Source organism: Ictidomys tridecemlineatus, chromosome 6 (assembly GCF_052094955.1).
Source record: "Ictidomys tridecemlineatus isolate mIctTri1 chromosome 6, mIctTri1.hap1, whole genome shotgun sequence".
Lineage (NCBI taxonomy): Eukaryota > Metazoa > Chordata > Mammalia > Rodentia > Sciuridae > Ictidomys > Ictidomys tridecemlineatus.
The window spans coordinates 12,719,910-12,747,728 of record NC_135482.1 but is presented as its reverse complement, the minus strand read 5'-3'; the positions used below and the strand labels follow the sequence as shown (position 1 = coordinate 12,747,728).

The 27,819-nt window shown below is 41.1% G+C and overlaps 1 long non-coding RNA gene across 1 annotated transcript in view; it reads right to left on the bottom strand.

The window, feature by feature from the left end:
• LOC120887834 (uncharacterized) overlaps positions 1–27,819 on the bottom strand; it is a 60,451-nt gene that overhangs the window by 2,712 nt on the left and 29,920 nt on the right. The window contains exons 3-4 of the long non-coding RNA XR_005731119.2: positions 8,888–8,976; positions 5,963–6,213 (exon numbers count right to left, since the gene is read on the bottom strand). This is a non-coding gene — a long non-coding RNA (uncharacterized LOC120887834). The remainder of the gene's footprint in view (positions 1–5,962; positions 6,214–8,887; positions 8,977–27,819) is intronic.

Here is a 27,819-nt window from a genome sequence, read left to right as displayed (position 1 = left end):
ACGCACACACACAGAAGCACTACAAAAACTCAAAAAGGGCTACCAATAATTAAGGACAGCAAATAGGAAACTTATTGCATGTATGTTTATGTAGGTGGGTTTAGTTTCATCCATCATATTTAAATCATTATGAGACTATATTAACATTACCACTGAAACAGTTAAAATTTGATTAATGTAATTAAAATCCAAACTCTGACATTTTTTCTTATTTGAATAATACAGTGAGATATTTGAAAATAGAAACTTGAGAAAGGAACTATATTCAGTGCTAGGCAGAAGGAAGAACACTAGACTGGGAGTTAGGGTGTTTGTGTGACCTTGGGAAAGTCATTCCCCCTCTCTGGATCACTGTTGCTACTCTAGAGAAGGGGCTGGACTTGGTCAGTGGTTTTCTAGCTGTACTTTCCAGTGCCCTGGGATTTCCCACAGATGGATGTGTGTGTGTGTGTGTGTGTGTGTGTGTGTGTGTGTGTGTGTGTGTGTGAGAGAGAGAGAGAGAGAGAGAGAGAGAGAGAGAGAGAGAGAGATTTGCAGAGACAGAGAGAGATAGAGAAATAGAGATAGAGAAGGGATAAAGAGGGAGAAGGAGAAGTGGAGAAGTGGCAGTGCGGGGGACTTCTTTTTTTAAACCTCTTTATTGAAGTATGACTGACACACCAAAGAGAGTATTTCTGGGATCCCATTCAGCTTAGCTATTCTAAGCAGCTAAATGATTGGATAGAAATCATAGTGTGTGCTGGGGGGGAAGTGGTGGAGAGGCACCTGGCTGGGATAGCCCTAACTGGCCACCAGCAGGGACAGTCAGCCTGAGCTCCGTTCATAGGCCACACACCGGGACCTCCTTGCCGAACTCCAGACACAGGTGTTTCCTTATGTGGGGCAGACAGGTGGGACTGGAGGGCCAGCTGATAAACTCTTCTTAAGACTCTGTGAGCCCCGAGGCTGAGTCAGAAGCTGTCCTGATCACCTTTGCCTTGAGTTGGTTTCATTGCAAGGAGGGAGAGGCTCCTCTCCTGAGTTTCAGGCCCCTGGAGAAAAGCAGGCAATTGCTTCCCTTCAAACCATCCAGCCAGAGGATGCATGGTGAAGGGCAGCTTCGTCTATAAAATGCAATATAACTTTAAGTACAGCTTCCCCCATTCTTACTGCTTTTACTTTCAAAGGAGGGATGAATCAAGGGCAAAAGTCTGCCTGGGCATTACTAGAGATCGAAGTTCCTATCCTAACCACTGGGGTGCTACGTGTTACCCTAAGCAATAATCACAATAATCATAACAACAACAACAGCTTACATAATAGCCTCTATGCAAAGTGTTTGGCTTTCGTTATCTTCATTTTCTCAGTGACACTTTGAGATGAGTGTTGATGTTCCCATTTCATAGACGGAGAAATCGAGGCTCAGAGAAGCTAAGAAACTTAGTGTCACTCTGTAAGTGGCAGAGCCAGGAACTGAATTTGATCTCCATGATTTCAAAAGCACTGCTCTCGAAGATTCTAAAGTTTTCCTTCTCTGCTTCAGTTCTGCTTGATTGTGTGTGTGTGTGTGTGTGTGTGTGTGTGTGTGTGTGTGTGATCATGAGGCTCATTTGGGCCAAATTATATGACATGTATTATAATCTAGAACTGGAATATGTATTTAATGTCAGATGGAACAGAAGAAACAGCATTTTGTTTTGTTTTGTTAATTTGAAGGAGATCTTGTATCAGCAATACCAAAACACACCTGTGCTGTGATTTTTGTGACAGGATCACCTCATTATGGGCAGGTGAGATTGTTCATAATTCTCCAACATGGTGCATAAGAATTTTTGCTGCTTTCAAAGTAGAAACATTTTTTCCCTTTTCTTCAATTATCCTCTTAGGCTACTCTTTCAGCAGGATGGGAAAAGCACATTCAGGGCAGGAGAAGTGAAGGTTTCTGCAGTGTGCCTCTCTGACTGGGGTCCCTGCTCCCAGGGGAAATATCTACATTCATTTATGGCTCCTCTGGGAATCAGCAGTCTCCATCATCATGTTGCCAGGCAACCAAAGCAACACCTGCATCAGGAGGTTAATAAACCAATCAAGACACTCAAAGAAGAAGCTTTACCTGGTTGTCCTATGAGATATAAAGAAGGCACTCTGTGTTTATCCTATGGCCATACTACGCTTAGAGTACCTGATCTCTGATATTGAAAGAGGGCTCTGTGGTATCAGAGATGGAGGGAACTCAAGAAACTAGGAACCTCTCATTTGGATGATTGAATGGAATCCTGGTTGGGTGGATGTGAAATATTCAGGAACCTTCTTTATTTGGCCATCTAAACACTATCTTTGAAGACATGCCATACAAGAACAAGAGTCCACAAATAAAAACAAGAAAAGTGTCGAGTGCCACCCTTTGCCTTATAGAGATTGGCAACATACATTGGTATGATAGAGTCTCAGACAAATTTTGCATTAAATAAACTTGATTTATTTCATGTAGTTTATCCTAGAGAATTCTAAAGTCATTTTACCATAAAAGGTTCTTTCCCAGACATCTATCTATGTAGATCCTACCGACCCATCTTTGGAAAGAGGAGCCACAGGGTATGGAGGACTATTAATTGACTGTCTTTTAGAAGTAAAATGGTTAGATTGGTGTTTTGGGACAGTGGGTCTGCTTCTGGGTGGGGGAATTTGGTATGTAAAACGTGTTTGTAAATATCAGAGCATTTGCTATGATGTTGTGGTTTTGGACGTCTTGTCTGTCTACCTGCTAGACGCTGAACCTTGAATTGCAGGGAGCACATTTCTTAATCCTTGTCTTCAGAGTGCCCACCTCAAAGGTCAAGGCATAGATACTGTTTCTAGGTCTTATACTAGACACTGAGGCCATGCAAGGCAGATGCAGTCCCTGTTTTCATGCAGTTAATAAACCAGCAGGAATTTAGGGGGGCCTTTATAACATGTTTATGTACTGACTGATTGACCAGCATAAATAAGACAGAAGATGGCAAGGACTGGAGAAGGGGCAGGGCCTGGGAATCTGTTCTTTGAACTAGTTCCTTAGTTCCTTCTGATGTCCAGGGGCCTGCATTTAGGGTTCACTGAGCTGCTGATCAGAGATGACATCTCTTTGATTGGCCAATGAAGGTCAAAGCCCCAATCTTTCTATGCTGGTTGTTCCTGGCTCTTATCACTCAGGGCTTTTAAATCACTGGACTCACTGTCTTTGAGTTATCACTCTGTCTTTTCTGGTCTTGCTTTGGTTTTCTAGATTGACCTTGAAGAATCTTTATAGCCCAAACTTGGAAGGGGACCATTTCTTTACGCTGATGGGGTTGCTTGCTTCTGGTTTCTGCCTCTCTCCATTACCCATTCAACCCCTGCCACCTGCTCAGGGCATATGACACCATATTTCTGGGGCTACAAGAGTGCCTCTCAAGATCTGCTTGAAGACCCCTATGAGAGAAAACACATTGCTGTTTTAATGTAGGCTGTATATACAATAAAGCTCTTCTTTGTTTTTTATATGCAAATTAAAATAAAGAAGACTCTCAGCACCACATAAAAATAAAATAAAGATGTTGAGTGCACCGAAAACTAAAATAAAGAAGACTGTAGAATATTTAAAAAGAGACCTGGAGATTTTTCTTCATTTTTGTCCCAGACAGATTTTTCTGTGGAAACGAAAAAAAAAAAATCCTTGATTGACTACTCTGTGGCAAGTGGAATCAATTTCTCAGTTGGCTGGCGATAGAGAGAATAGGTAGTTGTGATGGACAGAACTGGTGGCTGTCAGTGATACTTGAGGTATCACTCTGAAGTTCGGCTAGTGGACAGAATGGTAATTACCAAGAATCCAAGCAACAATAAATGTTGGTGAAGATATGGGGGAAAAAGGTACACTCATACACTCATACTTCTCAGGAAAAGCTTATGAAAAAACGTCACACTCGGGTCACACTTGAGATCTTTTGAAATAAGGTCTTGGAAAGTGAAATGTAAGAATGTGTATTTTGAAAACATTCCCTGGAGGTGCTGATATGAAGTTTGGCTCTATGGGGGCTGGGCTATTGTGGGTGAGTGGGTGGCTGGTAGATCACTTCTAAGCTTGACCTGATCTCCTGACTGTCTCTACTCCAAATCCAAGCTCAGGCTTGGATTGTATGCCAGGCTGCCGTCTATATGTCAAGACACTCTCATCAATTCTTTGGTCTAGCACACAGCAGTGATGTGTGTTCACAGAGTGGCTGTCCAGTACTGGCCTCAGAAGCCCTGGGGCTGGCCTCCATTGCATCTGCACTCCCGGAGAATGCTCGGCACAGATATTTCTGGGCAAAGGAGAAAACCATTTTTTTTTTTCCGGCAGCTGTCTCAAGGGATATACATTTCCTATCATTACATTTTGTAATTTCCCTGATGTTGGGAACATCGTGTCAACTCTCATCCAATTTAAACAGGTCATCTATTGACTGACCTGTCTCCCCACAGGGGACAAGGGGTGTGATTAAAGGACTCCAATTTCTGTGTAGGAAGAGATTGAAGGTTTTGTTTTAATCTCTTTAAGCTTGGTACTCAAAATTTGAATAAGCTTATCTTATTTGCTATCTGTAGCAACCTTTAAGTAGAGTCCAGGGGTTTACCTTTAATAGAGGAGCTTACAAGTCTCAATCCTGCATTGCATGGGGCTGGGGTTCTAATGGTCAATGTGCAAGTGCATGACCTGAGTGCTGGACTTGGGGCCAGTCTCTGTATATTTCATAGTCATATTTTTTTAAAATCCCATCTAGCAATCAAAAAGAATTTTAAGGGAATTTCAAACAATGCCTGGCTTTCCTGAAGACCAACAACAGGGATTCACTTTATAACCTCCAAGAGCTTTCTAGAATTCCTGTTCAGCTTCCCCGCCATTCTCTCACCTCATGAATGGTCTGTAGCCCACTCCTCATGAAATCCTCCACACCATTATTAACTTAAAACCCTTGAAAAAAATTTTTTCAGGGTTGAGGACCAAACTCAGGGCCTTGCACTTGCTAGGCAAGCGCTCTGCTACTGAGCTAAATCCCCAACACCACGCTTGCAATTTTTAGATTAATTTCTTCTTGTCACATTCTTGGCAGTATTTTGGATTTCTATCCTAAAACCTGAAGAACTGAAAGACAAAGTTTCACTAATTGCTGAAAAATGTAAAAAAAAAAATTCCTGGAATGGGGATGGGTAAAAGATATGGAAGCCAAGACCATAAACATGCTAGTAAATCCATTCTCCTTTATGAGAATTACCATCGGCACTACAGATCACAGTCCTGCAGGCAGAGATTTTAATAGTGTTCCTGTAACCCTCTCACGGTGGCACAAGCTGTCTAGAATGGCTGCCTCTCCTGATTAGAAGCTTCCTTCCTGGGTCTCTCTCCCCTTCCATTTTTAAGCTTTTCCAGACCCATTATCTCCTCTTTCTGGTGACTCACATTGTGTTTCCAGGCCCTGGACTGATGTCAACTGGCAAGCGGGCAAGACGTGTGACTCGCTGCATCAGGGGACATCTGGCTTAGCTGTGTGAGTGGGGAGAAACCACCTGGGCCTCAGGGCTCCTCCTCCTTCACCTGGACTCCGCCCACATTTTTCTCCTCCATGAAATTCTACCTCCATACATTGGTGTAGCATAGAGCAAAATACTTTTGATGTGAATTCTCTCTCCTACAATTATGCCAAAGTATGAGTCATCACCCAAGCAAGAAATGGCCATGAGTTTTAAAAAAAGAGAGAGAGAGAGAAAGAGACCTGATTCCATGATAAACAGGCCCACAAAGGAGAAAGCATTCTCTCTGGGGCTTGTACCTGAGAATTAAGAAAAGGGTCCACTTGTCCCAAGAGCCTGGACTAATTTGTGTGGTTCAGCATGTGATTGATCTATCTGACATTTATTGAGCTCTCAGATACTGTTCACAGTGCTTTACTCCAATTAATACTTTTAATTATCATAATATACTCACAAAATAGTTATTTGTAGTCTTCTAGTTTCACTTATGTGGAATTTAGGGCTCAGAGCACTGAAGGGACTTGCCCGTCTCTCAGATGGTGAATGGTGGAACCAGGATTTAGACCAGGGCATCATTAGCCCCTGCAGTCGGAACCACCATGAAGCACCTGCTTCTCCATCTTCTAATCCAAATAGCTAATTCGATTCCTCACCCAGACAGAGTGATCACCGTTGTCCATCTCACTGCAACCTAAAAATTTAAACCTTGGGAAGGGAGGGAGACATGTTAGGTCAGTAGTGACAGAGATGGGACTGAGATCAGACATTCTATTCCAAATACTATGGTCTTCTAACATTAAAATAGTTGAAGTATTTCTTTTTCAGAAACAAGAAAAGCCCTTCTGTCTATCTGTAGGGAGATTTCACTAATTCTTCCTTATAAAACATAAATCTCAGCTCCCATAGGTGACTCAGCCCCCTTTGCCTCATTTCCTGCCTGCCTCTATTCCACACTGTGGGGAGACAAACTGTCATTACCCTCCGCAATGTCTCAGTGAGCATCCTCATCATACAGATGAGGTGGCTGAGGCTCAGGAACTACCGACTTCCCATGATCACACAGCTAGTCAGTGGTAGACACTGAGTAATTGTTGGAAGGATCTTAGAGGAGAGAGACTTATGGTGAGCCTTATTTACATCGATAGAGACTTCCTTGAAAAGCTTTGTATCATATAATAAATATGGACATTGGTGGTCAAGCCTGTAAGTCTGTAGCCCCTCACAATGTCACATTCTTTCACTTTCAAAGATACCCCTCCTAGCTGCTTCAGTTGGGGAGGACTTGAGGAGCCTGGCAAGTGGAAAGTTTTCCTTCCTCAAGCCCTGGGGACTCTCCACCTAGCAAACATCTCCCAGACAAGATGAAATCATCCAGATTAGACATGTCCTTAGAGGATGGTAACACGTTCCTGAGCATGAGTCACCTTCTTCTGGATATCAGAATGGGGCAGTATCAAATCTAATAAACACTGATAGGCCGGAAAGAATTCTAATGTATTCAATGAGGTCAAAGAAATTCAGTGTCTAAGGCAGAGAACTGGTGAGTTAGACCTGTGTCTCCCCTAACTAACCTTGGAGCTTACCTTTAACCTATAGAAGGTAGGAGGAAGTGAGAAATGATAAAAAAAAAAAAACACTAGGAAATATATCTCCCTGACTAGATGAGGGATTTCTCTGGAACTTAAATCAAACTACTTAAGATATTCCTTCCTTCCAATCTAAGGAATTGCCAGAATAGACTACATTTGTGTCCCAGAAGGTCCATGCAATGCATGGTGACCACATACTTGAAATGGGATTCATTATAAATAGACCAAATTGTAGGAATTTAGTTGTTGACTTCATCTATGTGGCTTTGTGGATATTTTGGACTCATATTTGGTAGTTTCTAGGTTTCTTCTTAGGATTTTTTTTTTTTTTGCACACTGAGTTGGTGTGTGTATGTGTGCGTGTGTTCCGAAGCACCAGATCTTCATGAATTCTGAAAGGAAAACTTCAAATATGGTCTAGGGTCCTTAGAATTTGTCAGCTGTCCATGGTGCTGAATCATAGGGGTTAAATGTAGCTACTTCCAGCTGGGGAAGAGGTAAAAAAAATATAGCAAAGATCCCGAGACCTAAAAAATATTGTTGAATTATGTGGATCAGAGTAAAATGAACATAGACATGCCTAGAAAATGGTTTTCCTATGGAAATCATGAACTTTATGAGAGAGAGACCCTGCTTTTCTTCTTTATCATTGTGTCTCAAGAGCTGGAATGTGACTTGGCCCAGAGTGTATTCTATTTTGAGTGGAGAGGAATTCAGACATCATTCTCAAAGAAGGGAACATAGGTTTAATACTCAAGAGGCAGTCTGTGGAGTCAGATCACCAGAATTCCTAGTCTGGTTGTACCACTCACTACCTGTGTGACCTTGGAAGTCATTTCACTTCTACCCAGGAATCTCTCAGAGAATTGCTTCAAGGATCCAGGCAGGAGGTAATATAAAAAATTCCTAAAATCAAACTTGCAATGTTGAAAGTATTATGTGTTATTGTTATTAGTATTATTCCTCCCTTCCATCTGTTTTGTTAAGAGTTTTGAAAAATACACACAAGTTATATAATAATCATTAAAATTTGTTGCATACTTATTATGTACCAGATATATTAATTTACTAATTCCCTACAGAAGTCATGATCTACATACTATTATGTTCATTATAAAGTGATGAAATTCATAGACACAAGGCACAAAGGAACTCCCCAGGGTTACATAGTAATTTGAGAATTCAGATTTAAACCTACTTTGTCTAGACTTCTGGGCCTTCATTTTGATTTATTAAGGTCTAAAAAAGACTGATAAAAAAATTAGACAATACTTTGCTGCTCTTTGGTATTTTATGTTCCCCAGTGTTGGTAACATAGGGAGCAGCCTGGATATGGAAGGACCCTTTTCAGTAGGTAATAAGGTGGTGGTTTAAAGAGAATTTACAAACCCAAAGCATAGTTACGTTAAAAATCTTTCTTCAATATTAAATCATAAAATCCTCACATAAAACAAGATGAATTTCCAACATTTTTATCTTTTTCTCTTGAGGGATAGAAAGGTAAGAAATAAATATTCCTTTCCCCGGTTAGTACAGTTAGCATGCAGATCCTAAATGTACATTGTTTATATTTTACCTGTTTATCTTGACCCAGAGATTAAAGCATTTTGTGTTTTTTTGATTTCCTGTCCTCACCCATAATCTGATTATTAAAATAATTTTGCTAATCCATTTGAGTTCATTGAGTCACTGAGTTTGAATATCAAACATTCTTCACTTGGTATTCCACTCATGCACTGAATATAATAATCCATAGTTCATGTCTCACGAAGATGAATAAATTTACTCACCATTGTTGGGTTTCCCTTTCCTTTCAAAACTAGATTTCTTTTCAAAGAAATCAGAATTGCATGTGCTATTTGCAATTTTCAGTAGAAGACTAGAATAAAGAAGAAATAATAAAGGCTATTATTATTGTCCCAGAAAATAGCCGATAATGGTGTTTTCTCAGGGTTATTTCTTTCCCCCTAGTTTTGATTGCTTTACCTCCATCCACTTGAATAGGAGAAATGTTAATCACATGCTGAGAGCTGTTGGGCATGGACTAAATTATCTGGATTATTGCAGCTATACAGACAAATTAGTCTACTCCTCTCTGTCTGCCAAGTTGTCATCATTTAGCCATATTCATATGAGGCTCTTTTCACATTATTCAGTGATATTATGTCAGTGGTAGGCATAGCTATAATACATTTTCTCTGAAAAAATATGCCAGGATACTCAGACAATAGGAGCTAATATTTATTGAGCATTTACTCCATGTGTCAAGACTCAGGCTAGGTTCTTTGTTACATTGTTTCATTTTATCACATTTCATTACATTGTTATATTGTTTAATGTGATGTCCCATTACATTGTATTCTATTGTCCCCATTTTTAGATGAATGAACTGAGGCATGAAAAAAATGAATTCACATGACTATAGCCATAACTGTTAGTATGAAAATTACTGGGATTTGAAACAAGGAAATCGGACTCCAGAGTCAATGTCCTCTGTCACTACATTTGTGTACTCACATCTCTTGAATCCTTACTAATCAATCTACTAAAATAAACACTTAATCAATTTAATAACACCAGATACTTTCTAAACATGTTATTTTCATAAACCCATTGAATTCTCATGAGAGAATTCAACTCAGTGAATTAGTCAGGCTCAGCTAAGTTATGCTGTGATAACAACAACAACAACAAAAAAAAACTACTAAATTTTGAAAAAAAAAAGTGATCACATTAGATAAGATGATAGCATCTTCTGGTCACATGTAGTACCATAATCTAACTCTACTGCACTCTGGCTATGACACCTATCCAGGCTTGTTTCTCACTCATTTTCTATATTTTTGATTGGTCCATAGGAATTCTGATGCATGTTTTCTTTATCCCAGTATCCAGGGCAATAGAATGAACACCATTTGCAATATTTCAGATTGTATGTCAGGAAAGAGAAAAAGATTGCACTTTGACTCTTAAAAGCTTCCACATGGAAATGACCCCACCCCTTGAGCTCACATTTCATAGCCACACCTGACTTCAGGAGGGGCATGGAAGAAGAACCAGAATATTGATGAACAGCTCTAATGGCTGTCAATTACATATCACATGTATATGGATGTTTCACTTACGATTAGCATTTCACAGATGAGGGAAAAAATGAAAAAGAGGCTAAGTAAGTTGACCAAAATTAATGGTTTTTAAATGGCAAAGCTGGAATTTGAATTTAGATGTTCAGCTCTGCAGATTGCTCCTAAACCTGTTCAGAAACATTTTTCAAGGCACTGAATTTTTCCAGGTTTCAGTTTTCCCAACTATAAACTGAGAAAATCAACCTTTCTTCTACAGCCCACAGAGATTCATTTATAAGTCATCCATCCATCCATCCATCCATCCATCCATCCATCCATCCATCCACCCATCCACCCACCCACCTATCCATCCATCCATCCATCCATCATTGCAGTAATTGGTACACCTCCTATATACCAATTATTATTCTAATTGTGAATCAGTGGTGAATAAGACTAAATTTCTACACTCATTGAGGGTCCAGTCTTCCATGGCCCATAAATAAGGGAATGAATCCAGGAAGACAATTAGCATAAATACTCTGAGTGCAATAAAACAGAGATTTTGCTACATACTGACTTTTGTTCACCATCCCTAGAATTCATACATTAAAGTCCTAACCCCCAAGATGTGGTATGAGGAGGTGGGGCTTTGGGGAGATCATTTGGGTTGGATCAGGCCATAAGGGTAGGGCACTTATGATGGGGTCAGTGACTTCACAAGAAAAGGAAGAGAGAGGTCAACCTGTGTCTGGCATGTGAAGGCACAGTGAGAAGTGTCTCTCTCCAAACCAGAGGAGAGCTTTGTGAAGATGGGGGGAGGGCAGAGGAGATTCTTGGCATGTTTGATGAGCAGAGAGGACTGAGGTGACTAGAATACAGTGAATGGGGAGAAGAGGGTAGGCAATGGGGGTGCAGGGAAGGCTGGGACCAGATCATAAGAGGACAATACATCCCAGAGATTTTAAAGAGCCCTTTAAGAATCTGCCTGAAACCTTGCATGTGCTCACTAATAAAAGCTATGTCTGGCAATATTTTGCATGTCTGGCTACATGAGTAATATCAGAAGCTTTGTAGCTACCAACTCTCCAGACCCTGGATCAGGAACTGTAAAGACACTGAGCACTGCACAGAGAAAGGGAAGGAGAAAGAAACTGCCGTGGCTTGTAAGCTTTCTCTGTGCTGGAAACCCCCAGTGATTATTTATTTCATGTACTTAATAATCCTGTTTTACAAATGATGAAACCCAGATCCAGGGAGGCTGATCAACACACTTTAGGCTACATGGGTAAGAAGAAACAGAGAATTTGAATCGAGATGGGCTTCACTCCATAGACATCATTATTTTTAGGTGAGGAGCTAGTTTCACCCTGCGAGTGCCTTGTTATTATTACTGGAAGGGCCTGTGTTTTCAATCTGCCCAGGAAGCATCCATTTCCTTTCACTAGTTCTAGTTGAACAGCAAACAGCTCAGACTCCAAGTTTCCCTTTCTCCACTGCCGCACTGATCCCAGCGTCAGGCTTCATTTCTCCCCGCAGAGTGGTGAAACGCAATCCGGATACCACTAGCTATTAAGGCAGCGTCAGCCCTGCCCACATGTGCTTCCTCTGTGTGGCTGCCAGTGGATCTGCTCCAAGGCTTGCACAGCGGTTTCCTATTCTGCTCAAAGGAGTCATTTGCTAATAATCATATTTCTTAATTAGGGATCTAATGTATTGCGGCTGATCCTCTGAATGAGCGGAAGATGGAGACCTGGAAAGAAGATGTGGTCATTCATTTCAAGGTAATCAGCTTTGAAGCTGCTTGACAACTGAGATTGATTTCCTTGTGCCTGGAAAACCTCTTGAGGGAGGCTTCTGATCTCCGCCGCCTGAGCAATCTATGCATTTACTTATTTGCTCAAAGCTCAAGGCCAGGAAATGGCCCATAATGCGATGAGCAAAGAACCACCTTCTCTAAAATCAGCATGCATGAGAATGACTCCAGGGATCTTCCTACACCAAAATGAAGGAGAAATAGATGGCAAAAATAAGTTCAAAAACCACTTGCTCTCCATTTCTTTGCCCTGATAGCCTTATGCAGAAGCTAATACTGATTACTTCCTTTTATGAATGAAGGAATTAAGCACAGCAAGTAAATATATGAGCTGAGAATTAAAACCCACGTTGACCTGGATCTAAGGTTTCTTATTCTTCTATTATACTAGGTTGACTCATATTTTTCTTAGATATGTGTTTACCTATCTCCTTTGACTTTCTACTTGCTATAATTTTTAAGCCAGTTAAATCGGCATCATTCAGAGACAAAGATTGCGTACAGTTGGAATTTGCTGTCCTCAGGTGTCATATCCAGGTAGTTACACAATGCAGCAGAGCCAGACTACAATACTATATGATGCCAGCAGGTGTCGCCATCTTATCTAGTGTGATTACTCCCCACCCCCAAAGTCTTAACTGAGCACCTGCTACATGAAAGATTCTATCATGGGTAGTAGGAGTGCAGTTAGGAGAAAGACAAGAGTCTTTATTTCATGTTGCTTACATTTCACTGGGAAGGTCTGAACCCTTAATCACATAAATATATAACATGTATCAGATTGCGACTAGAGAAATAAGTTCTGAAATTGAAGACTGCAGACCCTGTGGAATTCATCTATAGTGTGAATTTCAAGCATCGTATATGAGGAAGGCCTGAATGCAGTTGTATGAAACCCACTGCCAAGGAATTTAAGAACTCATCTCTCAAAAAAGTCCCTACCACTGACTCTGTTCAACCAACCACTGAAAATGAGCAGGCCGCCCCTCCCCTAATGAATTAGACTGGGAAAGGGACACCTCAAAGCACCAGTGTCTGTGGGTCCCCTAGGTGTCCTTCTATACCACCACCAGAGAATAACAGCCAATCTCAACAGGATCTGGGTCCTTCCTGGTCCAACTAAGTTCCCAAACTTTATACCCTACCACACCAGAACTGATTTTTATTCCACATGGTACAGTATACTATTTCACCCGACAGACTCAGTAATAGTGACCACTCCATTAGAGAGTCATTTTTATTTATATTCTCATTTATTTAACCCCTGCTTCCCTTTTAAGGCCAAAACCAATCACCACCATCTCCAAGAACTTGTCCTTATTATCCCCAGTCTGATTCAGATGCTCTCTCTGACATTACTTCCACATTTTCTGGAGTCTATCTCTTGACTTCCACATCATTTTACAACGTGCTGTTCCAGGGTTTAGTTTTCTGCTGGAGGGAATGATTGAGCTCCCATTCATCTTTATACCCTCATTGCCTAACATGGTGCTAATAAAGGCATGGTGTGAGCCACATGCAGAATTTTAAATTTTCTAGTAGCCAAATTAAAAAGCAAAACGATATGATAATTTTCATAATGTATTTTATGTAACCCAATATATCTAAATGTTAACATTTCAGCAGTAACTAATATAGATAATTATGAATGAGATCTTACTTGCTTTACTATACAAACTCCTTAAAATCTGGTGGATATTTTACACTTTTAGCACATGTTAATTTGGAAGCTAAATTTTTATTGGAAATATTTCACCCATATTTACATTTCATAAAATGTGTTCTCAAGAAGAGTAGAATTACATGCCCAAACTCCTTCTAAAACTGACTTAAACACTGACATCACTTTTATTTAATATTCAACTCCATATTGACAAAACTGGCTCATCAATTTTAGAGCAATTAATTTTATTTTAAAGCTAAAGCCTATGCATTTGGAAACTATATCTGTCCACAGAAAATTCACTGACTATAGGGTCAACTCAGGAGTAACACTGGCTTCAAAATGGCGGTGCATCCATTGAAAAAGCTTTAATTTACCAATATCAATAAGATAATATTCAAATTCTTCTGTTTTTGTTGCTTTTTTACTACTGCAACTGAAAGACCCAACCAAAACAACTGTAGAGGAGGAAAGGTTTATTTAGGGGCTCATGGTTTCAGAGGTCTCAGTCCATAAGAGACTCCATTCTTTGGGGCTTGAGATGAAGCAGGACATGATGGTGGAAGAGTGTGGCAGAGGGAATCAGCTCACATGTGGATCAGAAAGAGAGAGACTCCACTCTTCAGATACAAAATATAGACACCAAAGGCATGCCTCAATGACCCACTTCCTCCAGCCACACCCCACCTGCCTCCAGTTACCACTCAGTTAATCCCACCAGGGATTAATTCACTGATTAGATGAAGACTATAACCCAATCATTTCTCCTCTAAAGCTTCTTGCATTTTCTCACATATGAGCTTTGGGAGGACACCACATCTAAACCATAACATCTTCTCATGGTTTTTGTAGTCAAACATCCATAATGATTTCAATTAAAATCTTCTGCATGTTGATTTACATTGAATGAATATGTAGCATCTTTATTATTGATTTGTAAAATGGAATTTTTAATTTCAGAAAATTCTCATAGTGGTCTTGCTGGGTCATAAACTTTTCCTTTCCACAAAACTTCAAATTTAGCTTGTTTATATGTAGTGTGATATTGGCTAGGAAATGTAAATCAACTAACTTTTTTTTTGGCCTTCTTTAATTTAGTAAATTTTCTTTCAAGAATATCTTGAATTGGAGTTAACATTACAATAGTTTTTTAATCAAACTGTCAACTGATGAAAACTGGGTAAAACCCATAAGATAATTCACTGAATTGTCTTTTACTATGTTTCATAGATCAATAAATAGGCAATAATTCATGGCATTTACACCTATTTACTAAAGAGTGTTGACAAATGTTCAAATGACACCTTTCATAAAATAAGAAAACAAATAATGCCAATAGATATCACACAGTAATAATCATAGTATTGGTCTGTTGTTTAAAATTCCAATAAATCTGGATTTTTAAAACATCTAAACTTCTAGGGTAGTCAGAGATATACCCTAATAGAGACTTTTAAACTTAACATCTAAGTAAAACTCTTCTTTGATATATGTAGAATATGTTTACATTTTAGACCAGGAACTGACAACGTGCTTATAAATTCGTAAAGCATTTTGAAACAACATTTATCCTTAAGTATTAATTGTGCAACATCTCTGTTATTTTTAAACCTATTTAAAATTGAAATAAAGTTCTTTCAGTTTTTCATATTTCATAACAATAACAAAGGTTATTGTTAAAAAGGTCTCATATTATGTTGGCAGTTTTTTGGTGTCTTAATTTCTAGTTTTTTTAAATATTATTTTTAGTTTTCAGTTCCTAATGAGATTTCCATAGTACAAACAATAATTAATTTTACTATCACTATATCAAAAAATATTCGGTCTCTCTGTGTGTATCTATGAGAATCTAATATCTTTAGTAGCTACCCCAAATTGCAAGCTCAGATTCTGTGAAGTTATTTAAAAGTTTTGGTTGATGTTCAATGCCAATGTCAGGTAGCTAATTTAGTCAATTATTTTTAACTATTAATAAAGAACTTATCAAATTCACTAAATATTGGCTTTAAATATCTGTTATCATTTTTTTTACAATTTTCTTTTGTGGAAGAAAACTGCAATTGCCACTCGTTGTAAAGTTAACAATATGCTTCCCCCCACCCCCCCGCAGTCTGTTCATCATTCTGATCATAATATTAGTTTCTGCATCTCCACTCAGTTATGCATGTGTAGACTGTCTTCATTTGAAGTGGGAAAAAAAATTTGTCCATAAATATTTTTTACACTAAAAATAGTTTAATTGTATTGTAATCAAAAGAAGTCTACGAACTTCAATTTAATTACCAATTACAATTTACATGGTTATCACAGTAATTGGGATTGTCAGCATAAACTATTCAAAGATACACATTACAGTGTTATATTGTTATGCAGAAAAGAAATTCTTTAAACTGAATCAATCCATGGACACTGACTAGATCAGTGATGTGTTAAGACAGGATGATGGAAATCGTACTCGTACTGAGCAGTCACATTACTATACAACTGCATTATCTCACACAATTCAAAGGCCAAAGTGAAACTGAGTTCTACCAAAATAAAAGAGTTGTTTAATGGAAAAATAGTTTGCACAGTTTCTGCTTTAAAATTTAAATTTAAATTAACAAATTCATTTAAATTTAAATTAATAAATTCACTGAAGAGTGACAATAGTGACGTGTCAGTTGCTTCAGTGGCTGCCATTCTGGACAGCACTGGCCTAACACATTGTATACAGTCAACAAATGAAGCCTGATGTGTACTTTTTTCTAACTTTGCATCTGCACCCTGGAAGTGAAAACCTAGATAGAGTTGCATGAGGCTCAACTCCTCTCTGATCTCATATCAGTGACCCAGAGATAATAGTCTATTTCTGATGGACAGGGGACTACCAGAGGTTGGAATGCAGCAGACGCTCTTCAGTAGTCAAGCGGCATGGTGTCCTAGGGAAAAGCCTTGGACCTTGGGCCAAGGGACTGGGTTTGGAGTCTCCAGTCAGAGCTCATTAGCTGTGTGTGCTAGAATTCCCTTGTTTAAAAGACTGCTTATGAGACTTCACATATTTGCTATGAGGATCAAATAAAAATATTTCTATTTGTAAGTTTTAAAACACAGTCCAAATGCTCGTGTTTTTATCTAGTCTGTGCCAGTAGCAAAGTTGTCTCGGGCTGAATGCCACATCATTCAGAAAGTACCCATGTCACAGGAAGCAGATGCCTTTGTATAGAGTCAGGATAGACCACATCACTGGCAGAACAGGTGTGGGCATAATCAGTACCAGAAAGATGTCTGACTAGGGGTTGATCACAGTTATACATGCAATTCAGAGTCTAGCACTTAAATGTTGTTGTTTTCAGGCAGCAGAATATAATAGGTAAGACTGTGGGCTTGAGATTCACATTACTTGCTTTGAAGCCACAGCTGTTAGGAGCTCTATATTTAGGATTTAGCAGTCATATAAATATGCACAGTATTGAACTTGTTACACCTTATTTTTCTCATCTGTAAAATGGGGCTAACCATGAGTCCTATCTCCTAGGGTTGATTAGACAGTGAGATATAATTCTGTTTAAGTGTTGAAAGAGTGCCTGGTGTTGGTAAGTTCTCAATAGAAGGTCAGTGATTTTTATCATCCAGGCTTCCGGGAACTTCCTTCTTTTTATCATTTCTCTGTTTCTACCTCCTCATTAACCCGTCTGTCCATTGTCACCTAGGAAATCACAGCTGCTGAGCTCCAGCTTGTCCCTGGAGGAGCCAATTTGTCTTCCTGACTCCTTGGGGTAGAACCTTGGTTGGCTCTGACCATCAGATTCCTCTTCCAGATGGCTTTGGATGTGCTATCCTGAGACCAGCCCCAGCCTGTTTACTTAGACTTCCAGAAAGGCTCCTCCCAGGGGGAGTGAGAATGAAAGGGAATCACATTCCTTTACTCACAAATCTTTCTTGCATACTCATTTCATGACTGTTTATGTGCTCGGGAGTCAACTGGGACCAAAATGACAAAAAAAAAATCCCCGTCCTTCCTCTTAGTGAAGGAAGGTAGACAGAAAATCTCAGCATAATCAACACATTTTTTTTTTTAGTATGTTATGAACTTATAAGCCCCAGGGAAAAAATTGAGCAGACTAAGGTTAAAATTGGAAGTGGGAGAAGTAGGGGTGGCTAATAACTTTAAGAGAATTCTCAGGGTGTTCTCACTGGGATTAGGATGGAGGGCCCACGGCAAGAGCTCAGGGAGACAACTGGGGGGCTGTCTGGGTGAGAAGGCAGCCAGCAGAGGGAAAGCCACTGGGAAAGGCCTGAGGCAGGAAGGTGTCTGACCCACTCAAATCACCGCAAGGAGACCAAGGTGCCTGGAGAGGCCAGAGAGAGACAGGGCCACAGCAGGTAGGGCTTTGTAGGGCACAGCAATGACTATGACTCTTGTTATGGTTTAGATATTAGGTGTCCCCCAAAGCCCTTGTGACACAATGCAAGAAGGTTTAGAGGAGAAATGATTGGGTTATGACAGCCTTAACCCAATCAGTGGATTAATCCCCTGATGGGATTAACTGAGTGGTGACTGGAGGCAGGTGGGGTGTGGCTGGAGGAGGGGGTCGTGGAGGCAGCCTTTGGTGTATATATTTTATATCTGATGTGTGGAGTCTCTTTCCACTTCCTGATCATCATGTGAGCCGTTTCCCCTGCCACATTCCACCGCACTCTTCCACCATGATGTTCTGCCTCACCTTGGACCCCAAGGAATGGAGCCAGCTGCCAATGGACTGAGACCTCTGAAACTGTGAGCCCTCAAATAACCTTTTTCTTCTCTACAATTGTTGTGATCAGGTCTTTTAATCACAGCTGCACAAGAGCTGACTAAACAACTCTTCCTGTGAAACTACACGGAGACATAGATGTCACTGGGGGGTGGGGGGTAGAGGTCCTGATTGCATCATTGTTTCAAGTCAGATTTGGGCATTAAGAATACAGGCAGACCACCAAGTTAGAGTTTCTGAGCTGTCAGGCTGTAAGGGAGTTGAGTTCTCTTGCCATCAACCCTTGAGCTCCATTGGCAGCATTGCGCTACTATACTGTCACTGCCATGTTCTCGGTCACCCTGGTGAGGATGAGGAACTCTCATCTTCCCAAAGAAGTCCCTTTCTATGGCTCTTCCTGGTACAAGAGGCTCCATTTATTGAGCTGACGTCTGTCTGCTTGTCATTACCATCCATCACCTTTACTTCTACCCTGGAGGCTTTCAGAAGCGTCATCTCTCTTCCTGATGACAACTTTTCAAATGTTTGAAGATCGCAGACACATCCTGGAGCTTTCTCTTCCCCAGTGTATCTGTTCTGGTTCCTTCTATCATTTCTCCTATGACAGTTATACCCAGCCTCAGATCTCTCTCTGTCTGTGCTCCAGGTCTGTTTATCTGGAGACCAGAAGGGAGCCCAGATGAGCCTGGCTAGGGAAGACCAGGCCAGAGCCATCCCAGCCCTGCTCTGGGCCAGATTCCAGGCAGGAGTGTGGTAGAGGAGAAAGGCTTTGGAATCAGAGAGTCAAGGGCTCAGATTCCAGCTCTGCCCCTTTAACATTGTAGGAAGGATGATTTAGACTCTGAACTTTTCTTTCATTGTCTGAAATGACAATGATAATATCAGCCTTGGAGAGTTGAGTGGTCTAATGTGTTTGCCGTTGCTTGGCACCCTGTACAAGTTCAAAATCAATTTCTTTATTTCCCCTGATGTGCCTCTGCAGTCCTCAGCTCACCCTGAGTCCTGGGCTTTAAATAGAAAGTCCAGTGTATCTGATAAGAGTGCTCGTGATAATTCAGGACCTGGCAGAGAGTTTAGGAACATGGGGGTCCAGCTGGGACACTGTCCCCTATGGTAGCTGGATCCTGCTACCACTCGACACCATGAGGGTTTACTCTCATATTTAGAGAGAATAAATCTACAGTTTCCTAATGGTTTAAGACTCATACTTTGGCTCACCGTCACAACAGTCCTGTGAGCCAGGTCCTAGATTCTATCTTCTCACTTATAAAGATAGGAGGCTGGAGAGGTAACGTGACTTGCTCAAGGTCATGTGTCTAGTGCAGCAACTGTCCCAACACTTGGTAGCTTAAAATAATGAACATTTATTAGTTCGTGCTTCTGTGGATTGGCAATTTAACATGAGATCCTCAGGGGCAGTTCTTAAGAGGGTCACAAGTGGCACCTCATACAGCTGCAATCGGCTGATGGATCGGGGAGGGCTGGTCTTTCCAGGAGCCTCTCCCTTATCTTTCTGTTAGTGCTGGCTGTCAGCTGGGGGAACGGAGGTCTCTGGGCCATATGTCTCCAGGAGATGAACCTGGGCTTATTCACACAGGCAAGTGTTGCAGAGTTTCCAAGAACCTCCAGAGTAAGAAATCATGTTCAAGGGTTACTCAATCTTGGATCCATGCAAAGCACTGGTCAAGGTTATAGTCAAAGAGCCAAGAAGAAACCTTCACCTCTGCAAGATCACTTTCCAAAGGAGCAAGAATACAGTGTAACAAAATTTGTGTCTCATTTTACAATCGGGGACACTACTGAGTAGAACTATGGGAGAGGAGCTGGAGATTATTCAGTCTCCTGTTGTTTAGTGAGAGATCTAAGAATGATTCAAATAACGGTCAATGTCTTTTTAAAAATCACTCAATGTATTATAATCACAATTCTGCATTATGTGTGTGACACATTACATGTTTACAAACACGTTTGTGTCCTAATTTGCTAACAGAAATGTCAATAAGGGCTGATCAGGAATAGGGAACAGGAGAAATACAAGCTGAGAGGCGGCTTCAGGGGCTCATCTATCTCAATTTAAGCTAGTAAGCTTTTATTGAGCATCTCCTCAGTGCTAGGTTCAAGGTGTTCATAAAGCACATAATACCAAGGTGACTAGGTCCTGGTCTAATTGCTCAAGGAGTCTCAGAGTCTAGAAAGAGATAAACGGGCAACAAAACCTAATTATAATGCAGTGGGAAAAGTTCTAGAGAGGTTTCCTGTAAAGTGTTTTGGGAAGCACACAGGAATAATTAACTCTATCTTCTAAGGCGCATTGAGAAAAGCTACTGAGAGAAGGTGCTGGTGACAGATGATGTTTTACCTACACAAAGGCGTCAAGGCATCAATCTGCATGGGATATTCTGGGGACAACAGGATCATAGGAGAATGAAGGGTGGAGATGAGGACCAGTGTCAGAGATGGAGACTGTAAAGTTATAAGTGATTTTGAATATCATGATAAAGAATTTAAAATCCAACCTGAAATTTTTCATGCCCTTGGGATGTGTATTTTGTTCTTGGTGAGTGGAGTTGTCTCTTTCTCTGATTCTTGGTTTTGTGTCCAAAGCTGCTTTCCTCTGTCACCCTTCTCTGCCTTACCTCCAGCCCCGAGGAAGGGAGTCCATCATCCAAAGACTGAGACCTCTAAAACTGTAAGCTCCCCAAATAAACTTTTGCTCCTATAATTGTTCTTGTCACGTCTTTTAGTAGCAGTGAAAAAGCTAATTAAAACTGAAATTTTATGGGATGACATGGAAGATTTTAACGTGGCAGAGAGGGGGACAGAGAGTAGGATTTTGTATCTATAAAGCAGAAGTATTGCAGACCAGGATTAGAGAGGGAAAAACAGAGATGGGTGAAAAATTAGGTGGCTATTGCCAAGGAAGAGATGATGATTCAAGGAATTACAGTCAGGACTGGAAAAGAGGGGATAAATTCTAAAACCATTTTAAGGGATGTTTTAGTCAGCTTTTCCATCACCATGACCAAAATACCCAACAAGAACAGCTCAGAGGAGGGAAAGCTTATTTGTGGTTCACAGTTTCAGAGCTCTTGGTCGATAGACAGAACTCCATAGACAGCCCAGGGTGAGGCCACAGATCATGGGGGAAATTCACAGAGAAGGAGAGATGCCCAGCTCATGAGGGGATCAGGACACAGAGAAAGGGGATGGGTAAAGGGTCAGTGAGCAGATGCATACTTCCAGGGCACACCCCCAGGGACCCATTTCCTCCAGCTATATCCCACCTGCCTGCAGTCATCACCCATTCAGGCCTTTCAGACAAGGATGGCCCAATTAAGTCATCGCTCTCATTTTCTAATCATTTTCTTAGCATATTCTTGTATTAACACAGGAGCTTTGGGGCGATACCTCATATCCAAACCATAGCATCATACCCCTGTACCCTAAAATATCATGTCCATCTCACAATGAAAAATACATTTAGTCCATCTCCAAGAGTCCTATTGTCTAATCAGTTTCGGCATTGCCCGAAAATATGAGTTCAAAGTCTCCTCTGAAACTTACGGCAAGCTCTCAGTATGAGCCCCTATAAAAAGCCAAAAGCAAATTAATATATGTAATATACCATGTCACCGAGTAAACATTCCCTTTCCAAAAGAGAGGAATAGGGTCACAGAAAGAAGGGATGGCATCAAGTAAGACCAAAACACAAACAGGGTCCTGGAACCCTGCCCCTAACTCCTCAAACAACATCGAGGTGCATGAATTTGAGATGTTAATTCTGAAAGGAAAGTGACCACAACACTTGGAGTGACCAAGAGAGCTTTATTGCGGCAGTGCAAAAGAGGAGAAAGAGAGAGAGAGAGAGAGAAGAGCAAGGGAGAGTGAAAGCAAGACAGGGAGACAGAAAGAGCAAGAGAGACAGAGAGACAAAGAGGGGCCGGGCAGGAGGGAATTTTTAGAGCCCAAATCTAATGGGGTCTCTGGATCCGCAAGCTGCCTTGTTGGAGTACAGCAATTGGATCACGCTGTAGTTGCTAAGGGTGTCTTCTTCTGCTTTCAGGCAGATGGGGCAGGGGCTAGATGTGGGTTTCTGTTGCACCAGACAGGTGGGAGTCGAGTGTTCAGCCTTGAGTGGGGTTGAATGTTCAGACTTGACACAAACAGGTGATAAAGGACCAAACAGAGGGTTTGAGTGGCCAAGTCACCCTGCAGCTAACTTTGTTTGGCATGCCCTGCAGACAACTTAATTCAGCCTGTCCTGTACCTTTCAACTTCCAAAGGGTTTGGGTAGCCCTATCCCTTTGACCGTGTCTGTTGTGGCCACACATGGGCTCCCTTTTAGTTTGGCTATCTTCACAGCCAGCAGTTTTCCTGAAAAACTGCCCTGAATACTGGCATCTCTTAATTCCTGGGGTCCCCATTCCAACATCTGCATCACCTTCACAGTTTCACGAACCACCCTCTCAGGGGCAGCTTGCAGTGACTCCAGCTCTGCTACATTTTGGCTGGCCTCCCAGGCCTCTGAAATCTTAATGGCAGTGTCTTTGTCCCCTTACCTCAAGCATCCTACATTTCTGCAGATCCATTACCACGTGGATAATGCCAGGTTCTGCTTCAGCTCACACAATATCTCAACCCTTTAGAATCACAAATTTTGTGGCCTCTGAGTACCTTTATGGCTCATCCTAATGAAACAACTTCCTAGTCCCCCCTTTGGAAGCAGGTCACTCCCATACACTCTTTTCCAACTCCTAAGATGCCCTCAAGACAATGTTCCTACTGTCTTCATGCAATATACTGAGCATCTCTTTAGGAGCTTTAATCTCTTCAACAAGAGCACCTTCCTTGGCCCCAGTTTTATGTGCACTTTTGGGGCCTAACTGTAAGTTTTAAAGTCTGATTCTCAGAGTAAACCTGGCTAAAAGATTCCAACTGGTTGAATGCTGAGCTGCCTTAAAATTTCCTCTGCCAGATTAATCTGTCCATCATTTTTAAATTCAGTCTAACAGAATCTCAGGTAATGGGCAAAATGTAGACAAGTTCTTTGCCAGGATATAACATGTACAGCCTCTAGTCCAATTCCTATTAGAGTCTTGATTTCCCTCTAAAACCTCATGAACATGGTCTCATTCTGGTCTTCTGAGCTCCCTGAAGAAATGTAGGATGCTCTAGTTAATTTCCCATTAAGCTCTGCTTACAATATTCTAAAGCTTTTCTAAATTGCATCTCTAAACTTTTCAAGCTTCCTTCCACAAACCAACTCCAAAGGCTTCTGAACCCGGTGATCAGGTTAGTCACAACAATGACCCTACTTCTCAGTACCTATTTCTGTTTCAGTCAGACTTTTCCATCACTGTGAAAATATACAAGAACAACTTGGAGGAGGTGAAGTCTATTTGGGGATCAGTGTTAGAGGGCTCAGTCCTTAGATAGCAGATCCATTGCTCAGGGACCAAGGTGAGGCAGCAGTTAGTTCAGGAAAGCTGCTGAGCTCGTGGCAGGATAAACAGAGAGAGAAAGAGATGGGGGTGGGGGAGACAATCCCACTGACCTTCCTCCTCCAGCCATGCTTTACCTGCCTACAGTTACCACCCAGTCCATTCAAACTAGGATGGAACAATTAAGTTACAGTTTATCATAATCTAATTATTTCATCTCTGAATATTCCTGCATTAACAGAAGTTTTTTTAGGGGGAACATTTCAAGTCCAAACCATAACACAAGAGGACTTAAGGAATGATTGGATATGGGGATGAGAAAGAACAAAGAGTCCATGTTTCCTAGTTTGGACAATCAATTCAGCTGGGACTGGACCAGTAAAGTCTGGAAAGAAGCAGGTCCTTGGAAGCAAGGGATAGAATAGGAGAAAGGGTTGGGAATAATGGAGGACAGTCTCAGTTTGTGCCATGTTAAATTGAGGGGCCACTGAGGAACTCCAGAAAGGAATCATATTAGGTGGTGTTTGGACATCCACATCTGAAGGCCCAGAAAGAGATATGGATTACACACATCAAGCTGGAGGTAATCCATGCATAGGTGGAAAATTTGTAAGAATCTGATGGTAATTGATAGAAAATCCAACTCAAGTTAGCTCAGAACAAAACAATAAAAAAGAAGGAGATTTGAATTACTTTAACAATGTTGCTGGAAAGTCCTAGACTAGACTTGCCATAAGCACAGATGAATTTTTCAATCACTGAAGATATAATCAAGATTTTCTCTCCCTTTCCTACTCTTTGCTCTGACCCGTCCAGGCTGGTTTTATTCCTGGCCTGTTTTCCTTTCTCCTTCTGTCAGATGGTGGAAGCATGCCCCCATTTGTGTTATTTTGTCAGTCTGTCTAAACGCAGAGGACATTGCTACAGAACTTGAGCTGAGCAAGACCAAGGCCTCCCCAGGAACTCTCCTGAGGCTTCCAGACTCATTTGTCTTGGAGTCTTCTGGAAGATCTGGAGAGGTTTCAAAATACCTGGGCCCATTCAATGGATAACTGGCCATATTCTTCAGCCAATTGGCTGTTATTCCCGGCAAAGTTGGGGTGCCCCCAAAGAAGCTTCCAGAGATTTCTGGTGCTGGAATTCTAGGAATTTCCATAAAAGAGGAGAAAGAGGAGGAGAGGAGAATGAGGAGAATAAAGAAGAGAAGGACGGAGAGGAAAGGAAGGAGAGAAGAAGACAGAAGAGGAGAGGAAGGGAGTGGGGTGTGTTTAGAATCCACCCTTGAGCATCTTGGGTCTTTGTGTCCCTCACCTGAGCCCTCTTACCTCCCTCCTGAGATACCAGATGTTTGAGAGAGCCCATGGAGGTAAAATAGCCCCAGAGGCAGGAATGGCCAAGGATAAACCTTTGGAAGAGCTACCTTCAAGAGGTCAGCATAGAAAGCAATAGCACTAAAAGAAAACCAGAGAGCAAGAAGCTAGGAGGAGAATCAAGAGAAAACGACTCCATTTGTCCTTCCAGAAGAGCACCAGAATCATCGGGCATCCTGTGTTCATCTTGTCTCCAGTCCTCTGGAGTGCTCTTCACCAGACAGTTAATTTCTTTAGAAAGTTAAGTACTTCACCAAGTGCAGTAAACAGCCCCACGGCTCACATCCAACACCTATCATGCACATTCAACTATTAATATGGAGGAAGGAAGCACCAAAGAGACAATCAAGTTTAATTTGATTTTTTCCCCCAAGAAAAGCATAAGTCAGTGCAAAGTGCTGTATCTTAGCCTCTGAAGACACCTCTTTCCAAGAGCACTATCTCATTTTCTTCTGGATCTTAGCATTAGCAGTTCCTTTATTATCCTAATTATTTTTAATATGTTTATAGCTAAGAGTTACAAACAAGCAAGAATAAAGAGTTTCGGTCAAGAGGACCTAAAGTGGATGTACATCAGTGCCTCGGTATCTGTGGGTTCTATATCCACCAATTCAATCATCCACAATTGAAAATATTTAAAAAAGAAAATGGCACCTGTACCTGAATATTCAAACTCTTTTCCCTAATAATAGAGTATAAAAATATAACAGTTACATCTCATTTACATTACTAGGTACTGTAACTAGTCTAGAGATGATTTAAAGCATTCAGGGAGATTGTATAGGTTCTATGCAAATACTATGCCATTTTATATAAGGGACTTGGGCATCTGTGGATTTTGGTCCTGGAATAATATCCCATGTCTACTGAGGGACAGCTGTACTTCTGCTTATTTTTGGTCTTTTCAACTAAAGTAATGAGTGCAATATCATGACTTTCTTGGGATTGTTGAGAAAATTAAAACTTAAATGACACGATGTTTGTCAAGTGTTTGAATAGTCCTGGAATATATCAATTATGTGGCAGCTATTACTGTATAATTAAATATGTGAACCCCCTGGAGTGTATTTTTTGTTTTTCTATCTCAAGTGCTTAGCATTTGCCTTCCTAAAGTTTTTGTTGAGGTGAGAGCTTATACAAACAATGTAATGAGATATATGGCATGTGGCGGGGATCAAAATACACCACCCCCAAGTGTGGCCACTTTGGTACAAGGACTATTTTGAGCTGAAGGCTTTTGAGATTCAACAGATGCAGGAAGAAGCCTTCTGAGGACCTGCAAGCAGACTCTGGAAACTGCCTTCTCTAGCAACTGCAAGCAGGCTTCTGAAAACCAGGATTGCTATGAATCCCCTCTCCAGGCAAGTTTTATGGCCATGAAGAAGACAGAAAGTCGGTTCTAAGGTGGACTCGCACACACAAGCCTTCCTCCATTAGTCTCCTCTCTACATTTACCTTCCTGTGGCCTCCACTTTTAGGAGTCTAAAGCTTTTCCCTTTGTCTTATCACTTCTCCACAAATGTATTGTTCTTTGTTAGGATGCTACTGAAGCCCAAGCTCTAACCACGCCTTTGATTTACTCATCCCCAGGTGTCCCCCACACACTCACAAACTATTTTTCTATTGTCACTCATCAATCTTCTGTCAGTCCAGCTTGCAGGGCCCAAGTCATGGAGCATCAGAGGGTAGGGGAAGAAAGTTTATTTTCCTTCCCAGTGTGTGTCAAATTGGACACAAATGAGGCACGGAGGATAGATGAGACGTGAGGAGGAGGAGGATGCTGAGTTAAAATAGGAAGATTGGCCAGGTGTATTTCTATTGAACCCTTTTCCCATTACTTATAACCCAGGGCATCCAAAGGTCATATGGAACTTCCTAATACAGCTTTGTGGTGGTCTTGGAGAGTGTACAGTTTTCGGCAATTTGGTTGAGTCATCAGATGATGATACTCTGCATGTGAGCCTGGGAAACCCTCAGACTTCTGTGGAAGCAAATGGGTGTATCAAGCGAGCAAAGAGATAGGCCAGATCAGGGGGTGCTAATTCCCTTCTCCCCAGTGCTCTGGTCCAAGTCAGGAGGCAACACACAGTTCTCCACTGTGTTCCTACAACACCAACATTACAAAGGGGTTCTTGAGTCATAGGGAAATAAACACAAGGATCAATCGGTCTAGAGTCTGCTGGACAAAAGGCTAGCCACTAGCCCTCTGAGGAACTAAAATTGAACTTGATCAAAATAGCATCCAATGAAAAATTTATTTCCTCATTTATACTAACCACCTGTGCTTGATTACCACACCATGTGACTAAAATGCTTACAAGCCACCTGTGGCTACTGGTTACTGCATTGGGCAATGCAGATACAGAACCTTTCCGTCACTGTGGAAAGTTGTATTGGCTGCACGGGGCTAAATGCTATGGCTTTCAGTGGTTCCGCTCAAGCTTTCATGTGCATATGAGTTACCTGGTGATTAATCTATTAATCGATTTATTGGACTGGGGGTGGTATCTGAGGTTCTGCATTTCTAAGGAGCTCCTTGTTGATCAGATTCTGCCGCTTCCTCAGCCACCATGTAGAAGGGTTAGAGGTTGTAACAAGTGTTTCAGTGTTGTAAAAAAATAAAATAAAATA